General features: G+C 37.7%; 1 protein-coding gene and 1 long non-coding RNA gene across 3 annotated transcripts in view; one reads left to right on the forward strand and one right to left on the reverse strand.

Moving 5' to 3' along the window:
- LOC5568868 (myb-like protein A) overlaps positions 1 to 25,170 on the forward strand; it is a 397,347-nt gene that overhangs the window by 109,577 nt on the left and 262,600 nt on the right. The window lies entirely within an intron of this gene.
- Positions 22,646 to 22,892, reverse strand: LOC110676111. The gene is made up of 2 exons (XR_002500078.1): positions 22,740 to 22,892; positions 22,646 to 22,685 (listed from the first exon to the last, which is right to left on the reverse strand). It is a non-coding gene; the product is annotated as an uncharacterized LOC110676111 (long non-coding RNA).

Here is a 25,170-nt window from a genome sequence, read left to right on the forward strand (position 1 = left end):
CCCAAGTGGATAGATTATCAAGGGAATTTTGCAATGGTCTTTGCAAGATTTCCGCTCGTGGGCCCTTCATAGAAACCACAGCATCATCTGCAAGTTGTCTTAGCGTGCATGGTTCTTCCAAACAGTTGTCAATATCTTTAACATAAAAATTATAAAGCAAGGGACTCAGACATGAGCCTTGGGGAAGGCCCATATAGCTAATTCTGGAAGTTGTCAGTTGACCGAGAGTGAAGCTCATGTGTTTTTCTGACAACAGATTGTACAAGAAATTATTCAATATTCCAGGTAATCCACTATTGTGCAGGCTTTCTGACAATATTTCTATGGAAACTGAATCAAAAGCGCCCTTAATATCCAAGAAAACCGAAGCCAATTGCTCCTTGTCCGCAAGGGCTAGTTGAATATCTGATGAAAGCAACGCTAGACAATCGTTTGTTCCTTTGCCCTTGCGAAAGCCAAATTGTGTACTGGAAAGCATGTTGTTTGATTCGACCCAGTGATCGAGTCGGGATAGGATCATTTTTTCTAACAATTTCCTTAAACATGATAACATAGCGATCGGGCGGTACGAATTATGATCAGACGCTGGTTTCCCAGGCTTTTGAATAGCTATTACTTTGACCTGTCTCCATTCAGGTGGAACAATGTTGTGCTCCATGAATAAGTTGAACAGGTCAAGCAACCGTCTTTTAGCGATATCAGGGAGATTTTTAAGAAGATTGAACTTAATCATATCGCGTCCCGGAGAGGAGTTGTTTGATGAAAGAAGAGCCATAGAAAATTCCAGCATAGTGAATGGTCTGTCCAACGCATCGTCTCTCTGGGTTTCCCAGGATGGCGGTTGAGCTGGAACTGAGTCTGGACAGACCTTTTTCGCGAAGTTGAATATCCAACGATTGGAGTATTCGTCACTCTCATTTGAGGATGAGCGGTTTCGCATGTTGCGAGCCACTCTCCAAAGCGTCGTCATTGAAGTTTCTCGTGAGAGGCCATCGATGAAACGTCGCCAATAGCTACGCTTCTTCGCTTTAATAAGATTCTTCAGTCTTTTTTCGAGCTTCGAGTACTCTAAATAAAGTTCTGAGGTACCATATCTACGAAAAGCTTTAAAGGCATTGGATTTTTCTCGATACAACTGAGTGCATTCATCATCCCAACCAGGTGTGGCTGGTCGTCTTTTGAAGGATGCACTTGGAACTCGTTGCTTTTGGGATTCTAATGCACTTTTATAAATCAATTCTGTTAGGAATCGATACTCATCCAACGGTGGGAGAGTGTTGAATGATTCGATACCAAAGGTTACCGCTGATGCAAATTTTTGCCAATCGATATTCCTAGTGAGGTCAAAAGGAACCTGAATTGACTGTTCTGACCTTTCAAAATTATTTCTGATAGAAGTTATTATGGGCAAGTGATCACTACCATGGGGGTCATCGATCACCTTCCACATGCAATCGAATGATAGTGAACTTGATCCCAAAGACAGGTCAAGGCGGCTTTCTTTGCCATCGGATGAAATACGTGTCACTTCACCTGTGTTCAAAATGTTCAAGTTGAAATCGTCGCATAAGTCATAGAAAATAGCCGCTCTATAATCGTCATAAGATTCGCCCCATCCAGTACCATGTGAGTTCATATCACCCAGTATTAAAACTGGAGATGAGAGCATGGAGACTGCATTCCAGAGATGACGGCGGTTTATTGAAACTCTTGGAGGAATATAAACAGAAGCTACGCAAAGGTCTTTACCCTTTACGCTTATTTGGCAAGCAACGATTTCTATGCCTGGATGAGTCGGGATGGGGATTCTGTAGAATGAGTGGCACTTTTTGATCCCTAAAAGCACACCCCCGTAATTATCATCTCGATCCTGGCGTATAATGTTAAAATCGTAGAAGTTAAGATCATCTTCAGAAGAAAGCCATGTTTCACAGAGTGCAAATATATCACAATCGGAGTTGTGAAGCAAAAACTTAAATGTGTCTAATTTAGGTGTTAGACTATGACAGTTCCACTGTAGCACAGTGATCATATCTTGTACCTCACTCGATGAATTATCCATCGAAAGATATGATCGAAGCAAGGAGGGGCCACGAAATAGTCAATTCCCTGAGATACTCTTCTATTGCGGGGAGAAAAAGGTCGAGTATGCCTCTGAATGAGTCTGAAACTCCGAGGGCATTGCATATGCGATCCACAAGGGCCGTAAAAGTTATCAGTCCTCGCTTGGCCCCGGGGGTTTTCGAGGAAGAGCGAGGGACTTCAGTAGCTTTTTTCTTGCTATCTTGTCTAGAGCTTCTTTTTGAAGTATATTTAATCGGTGGAGGCGGGGGCGGCAGATCTTTGCTGCAACACGGAACGGAAGCATCAAAGACCTGTTTCTTCGGCAATTTCAAATTTGCCCCACCTCCTTTTGAATTAGGCAAACTTTTGAGGGAAGATTTCATTACCTTTCGGCGCAGTCCCGGAGAAGATTGAGACTTTCGTTTACCGGGTGCGTGTACCTCCGAAGAATCTCCCCCATCGGTTTCGTCGTCGTTCGCTTCATCGGAAGACAACTCTTGAAAAGAGTTACCAACTGGGATGGCTGATGAAGACTCTTTTGCGGACGGATTTAAAGATTTTACCATTTCCGCGTATGTCTTCTTGGAGCGCTTCACAATTGAGCGACTCTCATTTCGAATGCGTCTTTTATAAGCCGGGCATTTCTGCAGGTCATGAAGTTCCTCGCGACAGTAGCTACATTTTTCGGCTTCCTGTGTGCAAGCATCTTCCAAGTGAGCTTGGTTGCATTTGCCACAACGGGGCTTGTTGTCGCAATAGCTAGCACTGTGGCCAAGCTGCTTGCAGTTGGTACAATTGAATACCTTCGGCACGTAAAGACGAACTGGGTAAAAAGCACTGTCAATACAAACAAATTTCGGGAGGACGGAACCGGGGAAAGTCACTCGAAACGAGGCTGACGGCGAAAACACTTTCTTATTTCCTTCCATGGAAACTGATTGTAATTGTTTACAATCCAGTATAGCCACATCAGGAATGGACCGGTTCTCAAAGACGCCTTTGCCAGTCTTAATGTCTTCGCATGTTAGACTCGCGTCGATAATTTTCCCTTCCACCTCGACTTCTCGTGCCGGCACATAGACGCAATATTCCACAGTAAAAGCCTCATGCTGAGCAATTTCATTCGCTGCTTTGTAACTAGGTGCAGTTACACGCAACTTGGATTCTTTCACTTGGTGAATAACGGTCCCAGGATATTTACGCGTCAGCTCCCGAGAAATCGAGAGCACGTTCAAAATCTTCTTTTTGCGCCGGAAATAGACAACCCAAGGCCCAGCCGAAGACGGTTGATAGAACCGCGTTCGAGCAACGAGATCTCTAGGAGGCGTATCGCCTCCATCCGATTCATCCATGCGGAAAAAAGCTTAACCGCAACCAAATGAAGAAAAAAAAAAAAAATAATAAAAAAAAACAAAAACAAAAAAAAAATATGTGTAAAAAAAATTATTAATCAGTGGACTATTTTGTACACACCTCCCCTAAATGGGTAAATCAAATTCACAAAAAAAAAAGAAAAAAAAAATAACCAATCAGTGGGCTATTTTGTACCCAACTCCCCTATACGGGCAAAATAGCACCGGGAGAGAGACAGAGGAGAAGCGAAAAACAACCTTGAACTCAACACTGTTGTTCGGAGATGCGAAAGCAATTCAATAGATAATGTATACTTATCCGTTCTACAGCAGGAGAACGTCCACGCGCCGTAGGTAGTAGACCGACCGGGTCGGCCTTCTGCCTTGTTGTTGTTCTCGGTGCGGGAGAAAAATCAATCACCGATAATTGATGATGGGCGATGATTTTATTGCGGTGGAACGATACTAGTTTCACTAGTTCGCTTCCTTCGCAAAGCGCAATCGTCTAAGCACTCACTTTGCACAAAACTGAAACTTGTTTAACTCACTAATTAAACCAAAAACCCACGCGGGCGGTGGGGAAAAAGGCCTAAATGAACTCTGCAAAAAGTGCCGTACGATGAGACCGGGATCCTGTCGACCGACTCGTTCAAGCGCTAAGCAAGGAATGAGAAGTCCTCAACTTTCGGATGGTGGGTAAAGAATAGGCCTCCGCAACTTGAATAATTTTAAATAAATCAAAATGTGTGATCTTTTCATGATTCTTATTCCGGACGCTTCCTCACTTTTGCCTCATATTCCGGACACTTCGATTCGAATTCCGGACAGCTCATGATAATCATTAATGGAGCAGTCAAATCATCGATTGAAATCCTCAAACCACTAAAGAGACGTCTAAGGTAGATGGGCATTATAGATTTGCAAAGATATTTATGGAAAAAGCTTAATAAATCATCGATTGAAATCCTCAAACCACTAAAGAGACATCTAAGGTAGATGGGCATTATAGATTTGCAAAGATATTTATGGAAAAAGCTTAATAAAGCGAGCCTCGAAAGTGAGAATTTTTGAACGACGAAAATGTTGGGAACAGTCGAAGAAAATAACTACAATCGCGAAATTACGAATTCACAAACGTATATTGAATTGATAGTAAAAAGATTACATTCTTTATCGAAAACACTGATTTGTTAGTGACTTAAAAATAGTAAACAAAGTCGGCTCGTTTGTTCGAGGTGTGCTTACTGCTAGTGTGAGTTATTCATGTAGAGAAGATTGCATAGGGCAAACACTGCTCACTTCTACACTCCTCCTCAGTGTGAGCCCCATAAAAATAGTCGTACTATATGTTCACGCATACCAAACTAAATTTAGACAAAATAAAGACCATTCTTTTTGCCGAAATTAGTAATTACTCTGCCATGCTTCATAATGTTAGCACCTGTTGCGTCAAAATGTACATTGTATCCAAGCCCAACAATTTTTGGTACGGATAAGAAACTTCCAACAAGCCCTGGCACAAACAACACATTCTTCACTGCGATTGTGATTCCTTTGGTTTGTAGTTTTCCAGTCCCTACACCTTTTGCTAGCACTTTACGTCCATCCGCTAAATAGACTATTCTGTTGCACGTAACTACGCCTTCTAACAGTCCTGAATCTCCAGTCAGATGGGTGGCGCAACCTGAATCCAAACACCAGCTTGTTTTATGTATCACTTCAGCTTTGACACCAACATTATCTCCTCCTGAAACTGCAAAACAGACATCGCCTCCTCCGTGATTCTGCGCAAGTGCCTTTGTTAGCCTTGCACTATGTCCTGACTGCTCTTCACTCTCATCATGCTGATCTCTCATTTCAAGTTTTGGACACGCACGCCAAAAATGACCCTCGTTCTTACAGCAGTAGCAAGTCTTCTTCTTCCGCACTCCAGATCTCGTTGAAACAGTCAACGCTTTCTCCGAGTCTGAATCGTTATGATCGCATCGTCGCTTCCATTCATCTAAAAGTCTTCCCTTAACATACTCCTGCTTCAATTGCTCTTCCGGACGTGTCTCCAATGCTGTGATTAGTGCGTCATAGCTTCTGGGCAAACTCGATAATAATACTGCTATAATCCAGTGCTCCTTTAAATCCTCTCCCATAGCAACCAATCGTTGGACAAGCTCCGATATCTGTACTAAATGTTCCGCCATGTTTCCGTTTTCCGCAAGATGCATCGTAAACAGTTTTCGCATAACATGAATTTTATTGGTCAATGAATCTCTCTCGTGGTAGTTTCTTAATGCATCCCACATATCTTTCGCTGTGCGGGCGGCCATAACATGGCACAGTTGGTCGTTATCGAGCGCAAGACCGATTGTTGCTCTGGCTGCTCCGTCCTTTTTATCCCAATCTCCTGGTGGGGCTTCTGGTTTCGGTTGAATAACCATATCATACAGTTGCTCCTTGAGAAGAAGTAGCTCCATCCTAAACTTCCAACTGGACCAGTTGAAGTTATTCAGACGTTCAATAACAACTTTCGATTCCGCCATTCTGATATTTTTCTCGCAAATCACTCAGAACGCGAACGACAAAAATAACAAACTTTTTCGCTTTCTTTCCGATCCGTAATTAACTTTCTTCTCGCGCACCGCGTCCCTGGGCCCATAACCTGTTGGGAACAGTCGAAGAAAATAACTACAATCGCGAAATTACGAATTCACAAACGTATATTGAATTGATAGTAAAAAGATTACATTCTTTATCGAAAACACTGATTTGTTAGTGACTTAAAAATAGTAAACAAAGTCGGCTCGTTTGTTCGAGGTGTGCTTACTGCTAGTGTGAGTTATTCATGTAGAGAAGATTGCATAGGGCAAACACTGCTCACTTCTACAGAAAATTGAAACATTTCGTGTGAAATGCTTCCCATACAAAGTAGAGTGTCCGGAATTTGAAGCTGTCCGTAATATGAATCAAAACGGTATATGATTTGAGCAAACATTTTTCAGGTAAAGACTGCTTCTTCTTTCTGGCGTTACGTCCCCACTGGGATAGACTGGGGTAAAGACTGCTCCACGTAGTATTTGGCCGTTGCTTTTTATTTACTGTGGCGCCTCTAGTTGTCATAGTGAGAAACCCATTGCGGCCTTTTGTTCCGGAAGAATGGTTTATCCAGTGCAGTGATAAAATATCATAAAAAATCATACGTAGTTCAAATAAGTTATTACAGATAAATTCACTTGCTAGTTGATTACTTGCAAGCTACCTGCGGTTATGTAAGAAAATATCAATGGATTTATCAGTATAACAACAAAATGGACAAGTTTACTATGAAAAGTGTCTCATGAATAAAATTTTCCTCTTCATTCAATAGAATAAAGGTACCGTTAGGTTCTAACGCGACTAAGACAGCTGTCAATAAAGACCTGACGTCATGAAATGATATGATGGCTATTGATGAAATAAGCACAATCATGACGATTTTAGCTTAGCTTAACTTAGCTTAGACTGACTACACATATGAATGGTTGCTATTGCGTGATTGACCGAAGTCAGTGAAAATGCACAAAGAATCAACTAGAAATTCGGCTGGGATTGGCCATAATCTTCTTCAGTGTGCATAATTCAGTGCCTCTATTTATACAGGGTCAACATCAACATGCCGACACTTACAGTGGCGAACCATTACAAGTTTGTTGAATAAAGTGGACCTTTCGCAAGTCTACACTAGTAGTGTCGAACCATTCGATTTTTTTTTAATTAAAAAAATAAAGGTAAAAAGAAAGAAGTGTTTTTAAAAAAAGGTAAAAATTAATAATTCATGAATCAGAGTTTATGTCGACACTCACAGTGACGAAGCATTCATAGTTTGTTGAAAAATCATATTTACGTCCCACCGTTGTAACGATTAAATGTGCAGTCATTCATATTTTATAGATTAGGAATCATAGCATGAAACGAGCTCACCAATTGATCCATCATCCTTGACTGAGCAGCAACAATCCACTCTCAGCTTCACTCGATTGCTCGGCTATATAAAAGCACTCAGAGAAAATAGGCGCGCGATCCTAGATGAAAAACAACTGACGACTGCTCGGGCTTTCTTGATCACTGCCCAGGAGCAAGTGTCAAGGTCGAAGGATCAAAAAGAGCTAATCGATCGCGGCATTTTTTCACTTTACTCGTCTGACGCGCGACATGTTTGATCCTGCCATCATCGCCCGCCCCCGCTGGAGCAAGCGTCAAGGTCGAAAGATCAAACACTACTCCGAGCACGACGGAATGTTCGGAAAAGAAGACAAACACGTCTTCGGCAATCAATCCATTACTTGACTTCTAAACGTTTCTATGTTCACTAAATTATAGCACCTGGAATACTGCTAACGTTCCGGGTTATGACGAAAAGAAAAAAAACACATGTTCTGCTATCAACTTTGTTGCACTATTTTCACTTCCCTACACTTTGTAATTACTACCAACCAATCAGCCAAATCTTAAATAACGCGGTACCGAGAAAAAACCGTGTCAGGAAAATCAAAGAGCTGCCATACGCGCGCATGGCTTGCTACGATCTCTCCCCCATATACCGAAATAAGCACAATCATCAGATCAAAAAATTGTTCAACAACCTAGCGCATATCTTAGCAACGAGTTAAAAATATAGAAACACTGTCCGGTTTAGATATTTTCTTGAAAAAATGACAGATAAAGTAGACAATGCACTGTGTTTTATTTTCTCGATTTCATGCGCTTTTTGAATAGCGCCCAAACCGTTGATTCTAGCGATATGGTTTGTTCGGAGAAGTTTCTTGTTATATTAAAGCGCAACTTTTGACGAAAAAAGTTTTGTGATCAATCCACCTAGCAGTGAGATAGAAAAACTATTTTTTCAAAACATTTAGATAGACATATGGTGTCTTCGGAAAGTTGTAGAATTGGTCATTTGAAACAACTTTGTCGAAGACACGATTTTTCTATCTCTTATACTTTTTGAGATATATGCCGTTGTATGTGAATGGCCCCTAAAAATCATATTTTTTATCATAGCTTTATTCCAAGATTTTAAACATTTTTTGTGTTTTGTACAAAGTTGTTTGTCATAGAAATACCCGTGTTTTTGCTGAACATATCATCACCCTATCTTTTCAAGTAACAAAGTTATTTATGAATTACTCTTTTTTCATGGGGTAGTTTGAGCCTCTATAACTGGCTTCGGCGCAAAATGGCGCAGACAACTTTTACAAATCATGTAAGTACCATATCTCCCCTTTCGGCAGTTGATAAAAACTTTTGTCTATAAGCGTCTTTGCATGGGTTTTTACTATCAAACAAATAAGCCTTATTAAAACGAATTCGACTGATAATTCTTTTACTTTAAGAGCTAAAGAGGTGCAATGTTCAGCAAAAACACGCGTTTTAAGATGTTTAACAACTTTGTAGAAGACATGAAAAATGTTAAAAATTTAAGTAAAAAGTTATAAACAAAAATGATTTTTAACGAGTTTTTTCATACAAATTTGTGCACTTTATGTTAAAAAATTCGTAACTCTTTCACAAGATTTTTAACATTTTCCATGTCTTCTACAAAGTTGTTAAACATCTTAAAACGCATGTTTTTGCTGAATATTGTGCCTATCTAGCTCTTAAAGTAAAAGAATTATCAGTCGAATGCGTTTTAATAAGGCTTATTTGTTTGATAGTAAAAACCCATGCAAAGACGCTTATAGACAAAAGTTTTTATCAACTGCCGAAAGGGGAGATATGGTACTTACATGATTTGTAAAAGTTGTCTGCGCCATTTTGCGCCGAAGCCAGTTATAGAGGCTCAAACTACCCCTTGAAAAAAGAGTAATTCATGAATAACTTTGTTACTTGAAAAGATAGGGTGATGATATGTTCAACAAAAACACGGGTATTTCTATGACAAACAACTTTGTACAAAACACAAAAAATGTTAAAAATCTTGGAAAAAAGTTATGATAAATAATATGATTTTTAGGGATCATTCACATACAACGGCATGTATCTCAAAATGTATAAGAGATAGAAAAATCGTGTCTTCGACAAAGTTGTTTCAAGTGACTAATTCTACAACTTTGCCGAATACATCATATGTCTATCTAAATGTTTTGAAAAAATAGTTTCTCTATCTCACTGCTAGGTGGATTGATCACAAATTTTTTTTCGTCAAAATATGCGCTTTAATATAACAAGAAACTTCTCCGAACAAACTATATCGCTAAAATCAACGGTTTGGGCGCTATTCAAAAAGCGCATGAAATCGAGAAAATAAAACACAGTGCAATGGTACAGTGCAAGAATTTACGGGTAGTATTTTTCACAAAGTTCGAAAACTCAACTGCAAAGCTGAAAAATACTTTGTCTTGTATTTTTCTCTGGAAGCTTAATTAAAATGCTACAAAATGATGTGCTAAAATTTTTTATACGGAACAATTCTTAGTAGAACAGACATTAAGTGTACGAATTATCAAAACAAATAGATCGTGAACAACGTTGAATATGAACTCCACGTCGCAACCAGATAGGCATGCAACCTACTTATGGCGTCTAATTACTTTTTACAATTTAAATGCTATCCCTATATTAATGCTATATTCTTTTTTCCGTCATTCCTTCGTCGATGATTACCTCTCTTCAATTGAGAATACGCTTTTTTTTTTCAAGCAGGATGTCAACCAGCCAGCTGGAGTCTCTTGAGCCAGTAGAAGCAACCTGCTTCCGTCATGCTCCTTTACCACCTCATCGACATCCCTTGGAAGAGTTTCGCTTGTTCACCTTCCACTAGGGATGAAGCGAAGCGTTACGCTTTTTACTTCATCAAGAAACTCCGCATCATAACAAACATCCCAGCCGCGCGCTGCAACCGGTAGCCGGTATGAAGTGGAAAACGCTTCTCCAGGCCTCGTAGTAGCTTCTGCGGCCGTTGTCCTTGACGGTGTGTGGCTTTCCGCCGCTGGGGATTCTTCCATTAACTATTCAAATAAGGACGGAATGTCGCTGACTTGGGTCGGTGGGTGGAGTGATGCGGTTTTCCTAACTGCGACGTTCCGCGTCTTTTAGCGTCAAGTGTGGATTTTATGGTGCCCACACCCGGTCGGGAAACGTTGCTGGATGCGTTGCCTATCCGCGGATCAAGGGTATGCGTTATTTTAATGACGATATGGGACGAAACGCTGCCTACATGGAATTTCTAATACTAATAATGTTATGACTAAACAAAAGGAGTTATGAAAATGTTCAATGTAAAGATATGCTTCATTATAGCACTTGTGTAGAGCAAACCAATTTGTTCGAAAGCAAACGGATTTTTTTTATTTGAAATTAACCCCTCTACCGGCAGCTTAATTTTTACCGCCAAAAAAATATTCAAATCGCGATAACTTTTTTGTTTCTTGATATTTTTGCACCATTTTTTCACAAGTCCTCAAAAAACTCTTCTAGTTTAAGAAGCCGTGTCGATATTAATCATTGGTGATCTGGTTTTGAAGATATTCCGATGTTCCTTGGGGGACCGACATTTTCTATATATATTCTTGCCTCGGGCTGAATTTCCCCTTAATAAAGAGTCAATCAATAATGTTTCCATATAAAATGTCTTTGGCGGCCATTTTGTTTTTGGTAAATTTATCAGAAACATAAAATGTGGGCTATACAATACCAGGTAATAAGGAGCTACTCTGAAAAAATCATTCAAATCGGTTCAGTATTCTTGGAGAAATCTAATAATTACGGTATGAGGTTTTTACAGTTTTCAACATTTTTATTTGTCCAGGGTGGTACAAGAAACATAAATACTCGTTACTCAAAGACGGCTGCACCAAATCGCTTAATTTTTTCACAATATACTCGCATTGATGTATCATTTCGAGGAGTGAATATCCGAATAAGAAAAAAATTCTGTAGCCTGAGATATTTACGTGGGTTATGATTACGCGTCGGTCACCCAATGAATATTGGAATATCTCCGGATCCAGGTGACCAATTATCAATACCGACACATATTCAAAAACTATAAGAGTTTTTTGAGAACTTGTGAAAGAATGGTGCAAAAATATTGAGAAACAAAAAAGTTATCGCGATTTGAATATCCGAATAAGCTGCCGGTAGAGGGGTTAAACGATTTTTTTTTGCTTTTGTTTTGCAGAATATAAGGTAGATGTAGCGATACCAGTGTATCAGTAGTTGCCACCACGGATGACATACCGTTGCCAACTCCTTGAAATGATATGAAAACTTTCTCAAAAAAATGATGGTAGGTCATTTAGCATAAATTTGTTTGACATGAAGACATGGCATAATGTTTTTTTTGGCATTGTGGGCTTCGTGGCCTTGCGGTTAGCGGCGTCAGTCGTCTAGGCGTATTATGCCACGGGGTGTGGGTTCGATTCCCGCTCCGGTCGGTGAAAACTTCTCGTCAAACGAAAAATTCATCGCTGAGCTACTGGGTGTTTCGTGTTGTCCGTTGCCTAATGTTAGTGATCGTTCAGTCTGTGCAGCCTATGTGCTGAAGACGGTGTAAATTGTCTTTTATAATGGTCTTTTGGCATAATGAGTCTGAAATCGAGGATGTCTTCTGAATCTTTCTGACGACATCAGGCTTGTTATGGAGTCAATTGATATAAAAATGACACTTTATTCAACTATCATATGCTCTTGAATAAACTAAAGCATATGAGGAAAGTTCTTGCCAAAAGTATTGTATAACTTATCCAGAAATTCAATTATTAATTCTTCTTTTGAGTTGCGCTATTGGAATAAATTTTTGCATTGAAGATTTTGATATATTTAGCACAAATTTACCCTTCTTCCAAACATTGGATGTTCTCTCTAAATATGATGTAAACATATTTAGGCCGGTACGAATATTTATTTTTGCACTTTTTGTCCCATGGGCATTTGCACGGTCGAGAGGAGATAAAAATAAGCAATGAAATTGAAAAATATTAAATGTTAACAAATTTTTTAACTGCCTATTCAATTTACCACATCGGGTCCGAATGTTTTGAAGGGGGGTAGTCAAGATCAAATTTGTATCGCCTTTATAGGTAAAAAAAATGATTAAAACAAATTGAAAAAAACGCCTTCTTCATACATAGGCTGTACTTTGGAGTTATATTTTTAGATATTTTTTATTTCCAACTGATATAAGGGCGGTAATCGATAACATTGATTTGTTTATGCTATCAGCGAAATGAGAAAGTAACTGAAGTTACTCCGATGATTCTGAACGCAGATTTTGATGTCCTTTGATTTTATTTTGTAGCAACAATTTTTGGCGTCCAACTTTCTATTGTTTTAATAATTGATAATGCCTTCTTCCAAAATTAAAAAAAAATGTTAAATTGTTCAAAAATGTGGCCATTCGAGTTATGCTGTGAGAACGTCTTTTTTGAGTTAAAGCCTCAAATAATGTTAACGAAAAATAATCTACTCTAGTATATGGGTAAATTTTGCACAATGCTGCAATAATAGACCTTTGGATTTGAGCTTTCAATATTTTACAAATGAATTTTCCCTTCAAATTCCCTTTATGTTTCAAAAAGTGTTACGTTCCAACTGGGTCAGAGCTTGATCCGCAACTAAATGTTCTATGAGCGTTACCTTCATTATTAACTGTGAATTTTCTTTTCCAATTTGCTATTTTCATATATGTATATCACAACAAGTTCAAAGATTCTCTATGTTCTGGGATTAATTATTCCGAAAAGATTTTACACCAGACCCGACACGAGTTTTGTTCTCCAATGTCACGCCAATTTTTTAAATCCATGACTTGGCAAATCTCTGAACGAACACCATGCTTGTTGGGTACCTGCCAAAAAATGTTGCTAAGGGCTCGTTGGAGTTTGATCTCGGCAAAAGCTTTAAAAAAATCCGATATTAATTTTAAATCACTCATTATGCCAAACGGCCATCATGCCAAACGGGGTTAAATCAAAAATAATAATAAAAAAATAAGTATCTTGAATTCATCAGTCCAAAAGATCTTCCCAAACAGTGAATTACAACAAAATAGTATCACAATTCTATCATAATTTGTAACAAATAACAAATTGTGATTTATTTTTGTTCGAAGCCCTCTGAGTTGGTTGACGAATTTATAACACAATTAAAGCAAAATCTGTTATAATAACAAAGGCTGCTGTAAATTTGTTATAACAGTATAACACAGTTAGCTATAAAGAGTCTGAGAGTAATTGCTTGTAAATTATCAGTTTAATTTCATGTTTAGAATATAACACGTTTTGTTACAAGTCAAATATCAATGATAATACAATGAGTCATATCTTTGTTCAATTTCTAAAACAATGAGTCATATTTTAGTTTAAATTATAACATATTTTGCTTCAATTTAGAAATATGGCGTCTTCGGTAGCTGTTCAGTAGCTCAAGGACTATCATTATTCGAGCAATCAATGGCGCAACCATGCGTGATTTTGGGGGTCGAACACCCCCCCCCCCCCTCATCACCGAAGAAGCAAAAAAAAAGAATGAATGCAGATAACCCCATTTAAAAAATTATTCTCGAAATCTCAAAGAGAGAGGAGAAAGCTCACTGACAGTTGGTATGTTTTCTTGCCTTCTTTGACTTCTTTCTTTAATTCTTGGGTTGTATACACCGGTCAGATGAACTTATTTTGGTCTCAAATTATATTTGCTTTTTGCTGCTCACTTCATAGGATGTGAATATAAAAAAATCAATAGCAGGTTGCTAACACGCAACTATATTTAGGTATTCAACTTTTCAAATCGTGAAATCATCGAAAAAACACCCAGAAATATTAATTACGTTTGCTTGAATGTTGACGGGTTTTCACGTTCTGCCCTTCGAATTTGCGGTTTTCCAGTGACAGGCTCCCTTGACTTTACAGTACTTGCAATGTAAGTCAGCTGTCTCCTCTATCTCTCAGGTCGAAATATTTGTCTACAAACTGGGAATGTTTTAAAATCTGCAATGCTGATTTGCCTTCAATCCACAGCTAGTAATAATCGCATCCTTAACTACTGTAACTTAATACGCTGAAAGATCATTCTCGTCGTTGAAAAAATTGAAAACGAATTTAAGGAACAAAATACGCGAAGAATGAACTATCGCTATCACCTTTATGTGTATACTTCCAAATATAAACTATAAGTAAAGAAACAGTTTTGGATGAACTTTTGAACAAACCACAATGAATGCAGATTTGAATCATTAACAGAATATTAAAATTTCATATGCACTTTTTAGCCATTCATTTCTAAAAAGACTGTTTTTTAACCTCTGGTATAAGTGGCGCTAGTGAGCATGGAACTTTTGTTTTGCAAATATATCAGGATCCTTACCACTTAAAAAGATGAGATTTTTGACAGAGTTGTTCAATAGCTCAAGATCGATAATTATTCTATCAAAGAGATTCGAGATTTTGCCACCAGATGGCACAAGTGAATACTAAATTTTTGTTTTGCAAATATCTCAGGTCCGAACCACTTAGAAATGTTGTGTCTTCGGCAAAATTGTTCAGTCCATCTTGACATTTTATATTTTGCCACTAGGCGGTACTAGTGAGCATAAAACTCTTATTTTGGAGATATCTCATGATCCTGTCAACTTAGGCTGTGAACCGTTTCACCTATTCGTTTAACTTCTTGTTAAAATTTGATAATTCGATAGATATTTCCCCCTCGGTTGAAAATAACCCGGCTCTGAAGCATGGTCTAACTTGTCAGCTTAATAGTTATTTTCTGCGCCCGATAATTTGAGAATAACTAACCATCTGTGAACGTTGTTCTGAACTACTACTCCACTGTCCAAACTCAAATGGGTCAACTGCGAAGTTCAATTTAACCATTCGAGTGGAAAATACCTATCAAAATGTCAAATTTTAACTGAAAGTTAAACGAAGCCTTAGAAAGATGGCGTCTTTGAAAAATTGTTTATTCTTGCCAAGAGGTTCGAGATATTTTCAAAAAAAAAAATAAAAATCATACTCACTAGAGTCTAGACCATTTCACATAAATCGAAATATCCAGGATTCATCCAGCCACCTTCCACACCTAATTGTCATGCCAAAACAAACTTCCAGACAAATTTTCATCCAATTTGGAGAAGATTAGGAGGTGCCTCAAGTCATATTTGTGTTTTTTGGTTATTTTTTAATCCAAAAAGTTCTTAAGAGAATTTGGAAAACAAAAATCAATATAAATACCATTAGTTGAACGTATTTAAAGTACTCTACAACTTTTGTGAACATTGTATCCCAATTGAAGATGGTTTTGACCTTATAAAATTGATTTTCGTTCATAAAAGTACCGGAAAAACATACTTGTCTCTTCAGTTTTTGTTCTGCGAGATTCTCAATCTCATGCCTATATTTTTCATAAAATTGCAACCGTTGTATTATTTCTTTGCTTTTTCTGGACATTATTGTGGTTCATCATTTTCAAATCCAAATTACAGAAAAATTGTAAAAAATCGTCGAACGGATGACGAATGGTGCAATTGCTGACATGTTACAAAATCGAACGTAGTAGCTTTGCTTTTTAATGATTGATGATGATTGAAGCAAGCAAATACCATCAATGCAGTCACGCTTCAAACAACATTGGACTTCGATATCAAGGAGTAATAAAGCCCTGATGTCAAGTTTCTCGACTTCCGAACTTGAGGATCGGAGTTTGAAAAGCGCCTTCCGAAGATGTTATACAGCTACTTGTCCTATAAAAGTCGAGACAAAGTAATGATCGGTATGCATAAGAGCTGCCAACACAGCTTAAGGCCGCACGGGACGTCATCATAATCACCCTATCCATATGAAGGAGCAAATCCCAAGAACCACTCCATATATCGATACGAAAATTGTATCAGTATGATTCTACAGTATGGCCCATAAAAAATGCGAAAATAGCCATATCATGTTTCATGGTAGTTTTTACGTGGAAACTGTGAATTAAACATAAATATTATTCATTACTTGTATTGTTTCATCTATTTAGACTCAGATTTTCGCTTTGGACATGATTTTTATCTGTTACTTTCACCTTACCAGAGAGAAATTGGAAACATCCCTTTAAATTTTATTATGCGGACGTCAAGTTCAATATCTGTGTGATGGAAGCTTCTAAAACATAAACGATGGCGTGAGATTCTTCAAAGGCCTAGAATTGGTTCATACCTAGGCCATTGGAGACTTTAACATATTTTTGAAAAAACGGCTCATTTTGAAGAGCTTTGATTGAACCTTCATATAAGTGTGATAAACGGCTCCGTATTGCTCAAAACCTATGAACTAGTATTGTTATAAGTTGTCTCTAACCGCAGGAACAATTTTCATCCCCAAAAGCAGTTATAGGCCTCCGTATTTATTTTTTTATTCAACTTCTACAAAAAATAAAGGCATATCTAACCTATAAGACGCAAATGCCCTCAAAACTATGACCCTAGCAGAATATTTTATTGTGCTCATGAAAAACACGTTTTCTAAGAACTCCTCTATCCTCTGATACCGAACAAACTAAAATTTTCAAGTGAGAGTGATTTTTGAAGGTGGAAAGTTTATCACCAGAGTACACGACAATCAGACGCTGTTTCTAGCTTAGGGCGGACAAAACCTTTGAACTTCTTTGTTTTATTACATTATTTAGGACAGTAAGAAAAATATGAAAACAATTGTCCTGGATAGAGAAGTTATGTCAGAATATACTACAATAATCATAAATTACATTCACTAGCAAAAACAATGAAAATGACGCTTGTGGATGCTAAATTCACGTTCAAACAATTTTCGCGTTTTTTATGGGCCATACTGTATATATGTAGTGCACAACCCAATACATTTTCAGCTTCATCGGTTCACTAAAACTCAAGATTTGCTTCCACAAAGTTTTGTTGATAATTGTTAGAGTGAGACGAAAGATAGGGAAAATAACACGGTCTTCCGTGTCACCTTAAAAATAACTGAGTAGATTCGGCAAATTTGTTGATAAAAAGATCGCATAAAAGCTATCATTCGTATGTATAGCGTATGCTCAGCATGAAGCCGTATAAGGAAAGCTTCTAGAATATTTACTTCTGCATTAAATATTAGTTGGAACTGGCATGGCTCGAAGGGTTATCTTGACTTACTGAACAAGTTTGCCAATGGCGTATTTTTTTAAGTAGTAAGGATCCTAGGATATTAATCTTAGCTATGATAAACATTTTTTCCAACGCCGCTTTTTTTTAAGTTCTCAGGATACTGAGATATCCGGAAATCAAAAATGTCATGCTCATTTACGCCGACTGATGACAACATCCCAAATCCCTTAGTTAGAATACTGATGGTCCTGAACAACTTCGCCGAATACACCATATCTTTAAGTGGCCATGATCCTGAGATATTCGCAAAACAAAACATTCATGCTCACTAACGTTCTCTGGTGGAAAAATCTTGAAGCTACTGAACAACTTCGTTGAATACGCCATATTCTTAAGTGGCCAGGTTCCTGAGATATCCGCAAAACAAAAGTTTCATGCAAACTAGCATTGCCTGGTGGCAGAATTCAGTAGCTCAATGACCACGAATGTCAGGATTTTAACTATTGAACAACTCTTCCCTAGACACCAATCTTCCAAATCATCAGGATCGAATGATATCATATGTTCCAAAGGTTTCATTTCCATCGCTCAAGGTTCATATAGTACAAGTTCTAAACGGCACCCATAACGGCCAATTTCTCTATTAAAAGAATAATCCTCAAATTTTTAACGTAGATCTCACTGAGTAGTGCAACTTCGTCGAAGACAGAACTGTGCTTTTTGATTGATCTTTTCTTAATTCTTCTTAAAAAGTGTTACCATGAACATTTGTGCTTCTGCCGACTGTATGTCATACGACACTTTCTTCAACTTTGGTGAACATTCGGTATCGTTATCTTTAAAATTAATTGGTATCTGCATATAATACCCCCGTATAATTGGCTCTTTTGATAATAATCAAGCAGTGTTGCAATCTATTATCAGGATATGAAAACTTGAACGGCTATTTTGGAAAGTTCTCTACCCATGCTTCAATTGTGGCGTATATCAATCGGATCAATATTTCCGAATCTATTGCATTTTTCAAAAACATAAATATAACTCAGATTTTTTACGACCCCCAATAACGGTCGTAAAAAGAGGTTGGGTTGTAAAACGAGCTTTAACAAAATATTCAAAGATAAATAATATAAACTGTCTCATTACACTCAGGAATACTTGCATTCTTGAGTGAAACTGATACATTTCATGATCTTACATCCAACATTCGTCAATATTGTACGCTTTCTTGCATCTTGAAAGTGAAATTGCAAACGAGTATCCTCGGTTCGCATTATGGTACGTCACTATAATCAGACGATTGGTTTTGTGGACGATATAGACACAAACGAGATTGATCGCCAAACTGTGGAAGAGGCATACGTGCTTTTTAAAGGGACACAACGCGAATTGTGTTCATTATCAATACCACAAAGATAAAGTACATGGCCACTGGTATACATTGTTGGCGCATAGGTGATGTTGGTAGTGAAATGGTGCTAGGTGGTGATTGTTTTGCAGTAGTTGAAGAATTTGTGTGCTTTAGAGCTCTAGTGAATTGCGATAATGATGCTAACCACGAGGTTAAAGGCTCATTGAAGTATCGCAGCTTACAGACGAAGACCAAACTCGCGTTCTACAAGATTCTAATTCTTCCGATTACTCTGTCGGCCACGAATCTTGGGCGTTCAAGGAGGTCGACCGGAGAGCTTTTGGGGTCTTTGAACGCAAAGTGCTGCGAACAATACTTGGCGGTAAATTATACGACGTCGCATGACTAGCCAGGACCGGGTCCAATAGAAAAGGCTTCATCATTCGGCATATACTCAACGCAACAGCAAGGATTTGCTGGCCATCAAGTATCAAGTATGCAATACATTAGAAATGGATTGACATGATTTAAGCTAAAATTACTATACGTGTTAATCTAAGATTTTCTTAGTGTGTAATAAAACATCAAAAATTTGAATATGAATAATTGAAAGTTGAAAGATGTCAAGTATCCACCGATGAATAGAAACCCAAATAGTTTCAGCTATTAAATAAAGCTTAAACTTTTTGGGTTTCTCTTCTTTGGTGGGTGCTTTTATTCATATTTTTGTCAGACTTTGGCTTGATGTTTCGCAAAAATCTGATTTGTGTTTCGATAGATTTGAGAACGAAACGAATTTGTAAGACATTACATATCATTGAATTCCGCGGATTTTTGTTTCCAACTGTATTTGACGAAACCATTTGAAATATCGCATACCCTTACTGTGGATAATGCGAATGCTGGGAAGAGATATCATTTTACAGCAGGCAAATGCCGGTAAAAAGTGAGTGTGAAGTGGGTCGTGGTAGCTTACTAATTGAAATTCTAGCCTGAAACCAGACGCTCGTTAGCCCATCTCCCAGGAATCGATGAAGGGTGAAAATTGATGGAAAATGATTTCCGTTATTGGAATGTGCAGTTAATCAGGGGTGCGGGGCAGAAAATGTCTTCGGACAAATTGTAGAGCATCGAAGAAGAATTGATAGTACTAAGGAATGCCATCAATTGTCATTAGTCTTCTTTTGATGAATCGTTTGATGGAGAATGTACTTATTTATGAACAAATATCGGTCTAACATTTGGCAATTAAAGAAATCGAAAAATTGCTTGATTCTACTATTGTCTCAAGGTTGAAAGCTTCGCATTGTCTGATACTTTTCATCATCGTTCAATTGTTTCAATCTAATCACATAAATTATAGAAAGTACAATTTCGCATCTTCTCATGGTTCGGTGGTCACAAGCCAACAAAGCATAGCACTCCAGTTCAATTGGCACGTTGATCACGATAATAATGACGCTAATTAGTAGAAATGTGAGCAGCAGCACCTGAACGACTACGGTATGATGTGCCATTTTCCGCCTCTGCGAATGTACAGAAAAGTATATACCACCGCAACTGTGAAGTCTCGCTGAACTTTACTGAAGGTCCTATGTAACAATGTGGGATTCTCTTCTCTTTCGATTATAACAATGCAATACTAAAGCTTTTGGAAAGACAATATCCTTGGCTTCTAACGTTTCATGAAAAAAAACTGCAATAGAAAATGATAGTAAGAATCAAACATTGATTAAAGAGAAAATAAACAAAGAGAGCCTCTCAACGTTAGAAAGGTCCTTTCTAAAAGTTACGCGAAAAGTCTCTGCTTTGCTGGAAGGCTAAGACGCGACAGACGACGAAAGCCCAACATTTATCTATTTGATTAAGGAGCCGTTCGGCTGGAATGAGCCAATATTTTCAATTAAATTATCGTGAACCAAAAGTGGCAGCAGCTAAGGAATTGCTGAAAGTTGGAATGTTTGAAACAGAAATGTAGAGACAGGCAATGTGGTGGGCTTTGGCAGAAAAGTTAAATTGGTATGGGGTGTTTGTGTCTGAGACAAGATGAATAAGAGGATGATACATTCTTTGAAGCATTTTGGCGTCACTACTGATGTCCAATGTTGGAGCAGTTTTGTTGGAAAGTAGGATCAGAAATGAGAATTTAGTTATCATTTTCAAGTTGATTTTTAAGCATTAAATAACTTTCAAAGCGACATCCTAAATTAATGCATCTATATAAACAAACAATAAGCCGAGCATGATTTAAAATAAATTGAATCTTGCCGCCCATGCAAGCCATAACAATTAAAACTTGTGAGTGTCACATATTGTGCAGATTATATCGGTTCGATAAAGTGCTCCCCTGAGACTGTTGTCCGACTGCAAGCAAGTATCATGCACAAGCAGCAGATTAACTGTTTTTCCATAAGGGAGATCATCCAGTAGTGAGATACCTTAATTTAAATCTTCTTTATTTGAAAATCTTCATTGATGTTGATTCGAACATTATTCATACTACAGTCAACTCACCCTAACTCTATAACGGTTTGTCTTAAGTTCCGAACAGACTCATATTTCCAACACTTGATAATTTCTTTGGAAGAGATCCTCAAATTTCTAGGGAACGGCAGCAATTTAAAAGTTGGTTTCAATGTCTTCCAATATATTTTATACTTAGAGAGTTGTAATGATTCTCTACTTCAAGGTCAGTAAAACTAGTTCAAATAGATTTATTTGCAAAATTATTTATTTGAATACGACTTATTTGTTCTGTTCGATATTTGAATCAACATATGGAACAGAATTAACACAGTTTTCGGCATTTGAATTCAATCGGCGCACCATTGTAAGCTGAATGAAGTTCAACTAATATATTTAAAAAAATACAAATATCAGCTAATTCATGCCTATCAGATGCATTTGAAATCGCTGTTGGCCTTAAGTGTTCGGATTATGAGACAAAACTGTATTTCGTATCTCGATATAGAGTTAGAGAACCATATTAAAAGTTGGTTATCATGGCTACTTCGATGGTCTCTTGAACCACAGTTGCACCCAAGGTATTTATAAGGGAGGTAATGCAATCTGTCGTTTAAGGCATTCCGCCATATTGGAAAAAAAATATTTGACAGCTGGCAAGTTTGTGTTGCTCAATCAGGTCAGCAATCCATGAGATCCTAGCAACTTTTTCCCCTCAATTTGTATTTTTTTTTCGTGAACGTCAATCAACAACCAAGTGGAAAGCTTTATACTTTCAATTTGTTTCGTTAAATTCGTTAAATAACCTAAATGGCTTTGGACCAGTTGACTCGTAAAATCAAAAGAAATAATTCATTACGAAGACAACATGCGAATAAGGTTGGAAAAAGTCACAAGCAACTTAAATAAAAATCACATTTGTCATTTTTTCAGCTGTCCTTTTGTCATCGACATAAAGAGAATAAGGATTTTTCCTCAACCTTTGGTTTTTTGAAGAAATATATAATGAAGGTGTACTCATTCACACAATTCTGGTAACTTAAAGTTTCTTTTCTAACATAACGTTTTTATTCGTACACTTACAACACAATAATTGAATGAATTTTTCATAAATATTACTGGAATTTCACGGGTATATCACAACTCTTCGTAAAAGCAAATGCTTGGTTTGCCCCAATTCCCATCTTCAAAACGCACGTTGTGAAAAAGCATCTGAAATTGATGAATTCATTTAGTTTTCTGTAGTACATATTATCCTCCGTAATTGAAACTGTCCTTTTCGAGCCGAATGAATCTTGAGCTGCGCTACGCAATCGCCTGTATCATACTCACATTAGGAATTTGTTTTATTTCCAATTAATTTCTTGCGTTGTGGAATAACAGTATTCTGAAACTGAACAATTGATGAATACTTAGACCTAATCTAAGGAATAAATTTATTTTTTACCTGTATTCTGAAACATTCGTTGGTATCTGCAGAAAATGTTCCTTTTGAATTTTCAACACGTAATAATAAATATTACGGCACTATGGAGACGATAGCAACCGATGGAGGGGAAAATTGCATTAACAAACTCGCCAGCTCGCCGACTCGCCAGCTGTCATTTTCTTTCCCTCGCTGTTTACCACTCCCCGCATCCACTGACTGCTAAGAATGCTGTACCTGTACCTTAAAGGTACCTTGGTTGCACCGATTTTAATTTCTTAACCGTCTTCAGCCATTTAGTTGCACATACTGTACCTTAACACTGGACAAAGGGCAAGCATACTCCAGAGGCATAGCCGAGAAATATTTCCAGACGAAATATTCAATGGCACGATGCGCTAAGCTACCTGATGACACTAACCGCACGACCACGAAGCCAACAAACTTGACACCTTCCTATCTCGATGGTTCCTTCAATATCGAGTTATACAAAGTTTACTGTAACTCATTGTTTTTCATATATTTGAAAATAAAGTTTGTCCCACTTAGAATTCGGTTACGCAAAATGAGGAATTTATCCAAGAAGGAAAATCTTACAAAAAATTAAGTGCATCATTTTGTTGCATATTTATCAATCTCTAAGAGCAAAAAAGACAAGAAAAAATTTTGCTATTTTTTTCTAGATTTCCTTTGAATCAGATGTTTTTGCCATTGTTTTGACATATTTTGGTGGTTGTCAATTTTTTTTTATTGGTCGAATGTATGTCGAATTCAGTGGATATATCTCTAGATATCTTTTCACTAATAGGAAAGAGTGTTTGCTAGTGGTGATAGCCGAAATATTCGTGGTGACTCGAGGTTAGATTGGTGTTCGTTTCCCGATTGGTCCTAACCTGGGAGGAAGAAACCGATACAAAATTTATATACGTCATAGTGAGCCGAGATTCTTCTGTCACGAACTGTCACTGTGAGCCCAGATCTTAAAGGATGGACAAACATGAAAAAAGCGCATATTTGGTCAAAACATATTTTTGCATTTCAACAAAGTTGACAAAAATCGGTTGAAAATGAATTCCTGCACACCCAAAAGCAATGCCACAATAGCACTTTTTAATTTAATCGAGTATAAAGTACTAGAACACGCATCTTTTTACTCTTTTCCAATCAAAATTAAAATTAAATGTACATAAAACTATGGCCTTTTTTCCAAGTTTGTCTAGAAAGATTGCAGGTACACATCAAAAGAAAACTAGCGATTTTTCCCAAGCCTGCCTTGATTGTCGTTGGTGAACGGAAGTTATCTTGCTTCATGGCAATTGTTAATTTGTTAGTCATACACTCTCTTGAGTAGCCAGATGAATGTTCATCTGAGTGGTGGGGGATCTAGGGCACAATGCATCTTGTGAAGCAAAAGTTCAGTTGCACAAACATGTAGACATATTGCTGTTTGCGTTTGACGTGCAAATCCAGTCTAACTGAGGTTCAAACGCGGTAACACAAAGTAACCAAAGGATACTTAGCAACCATGATCCATATCACCACCAACCTAGCAAAAACATTCAATCTTTGACTTCGCCTTCCTTGTGAAAAATCTTACCGTTTTTGGTGTTACCACATTTGATATTTGCAATTTTAATCTTACCCATTATAAATCTCACAAAGAGAATTTAGAAGAAACAATGCCCCATATAAAGAACAAGGTTTTGCCCCCATTGCTCATACAGACTAGTCAGCAAGCAAACCATTGGCAGTAGGGTAAGGCATACACTCAATATTAATACGATTGTACTGATACACATTACAATACTCCACATATGCATAAAAACATATGCTTGATGAACAAAAAAAAAGACACAATGGACAACTATGACAAATGACAAATTAAAAATTATTTTGTTGAAAAACTAGTTTCATTTTTCAAACTGCAACATCTTCTTGAAGCACTTCTAAATTCTCAGACATCAGAGTGAAACCCGATATTTTCCACGGTAAAAATTGTATCAACAATCAAAACCACTAATGGGAATATGAGAGGCGTCCACTACCCAACACTACCACTTCTCCTCTGTAATGGCAGTTGGCTAAGTCGGGTCAGAACCCCATGAAACCTTTGTACTATTGAATGAATAACAAAATTCTATTCTGAAGAATCTCTTCTTTGTACAATCATGCTCGCTGTTTAGTGATAAAAACCTCCAACTTCATATTCTAATGGATACAGTGAAGCGTCACGCCGGATGTATTGTAGAGCTCCATCTTCGTCGATCTTGCGGAAAAAAGCTCGTTTCGTAATCCGTTGAAGGGCTCCATATGCAGCCACAACGCGTCTTTAAACTTCACGGGAAACGTCATTGTCACATGCCAAAACTGTTTCAAAATAAACAAATTCTTAGAAATCTGCGAACACCACTAGGCCTACCTCTTTCTCTAGCTATGTACTTCGTTTTGGTTG

The sequence above is a fragment of the Aedes aegypti genome, chromosome 2 (assembly GCF_002204515.2).
Source record: "Aedes aegypti strain LVP_AGWG chromosome 2, AaegL5.0 Primary Assembly, whole genome shotgun sequence".
NCBI lineage: Eukaryota > Metazoa > Arthropoda > Insecta > Diptera > Culicidae > Aedes > Aedes aegypti.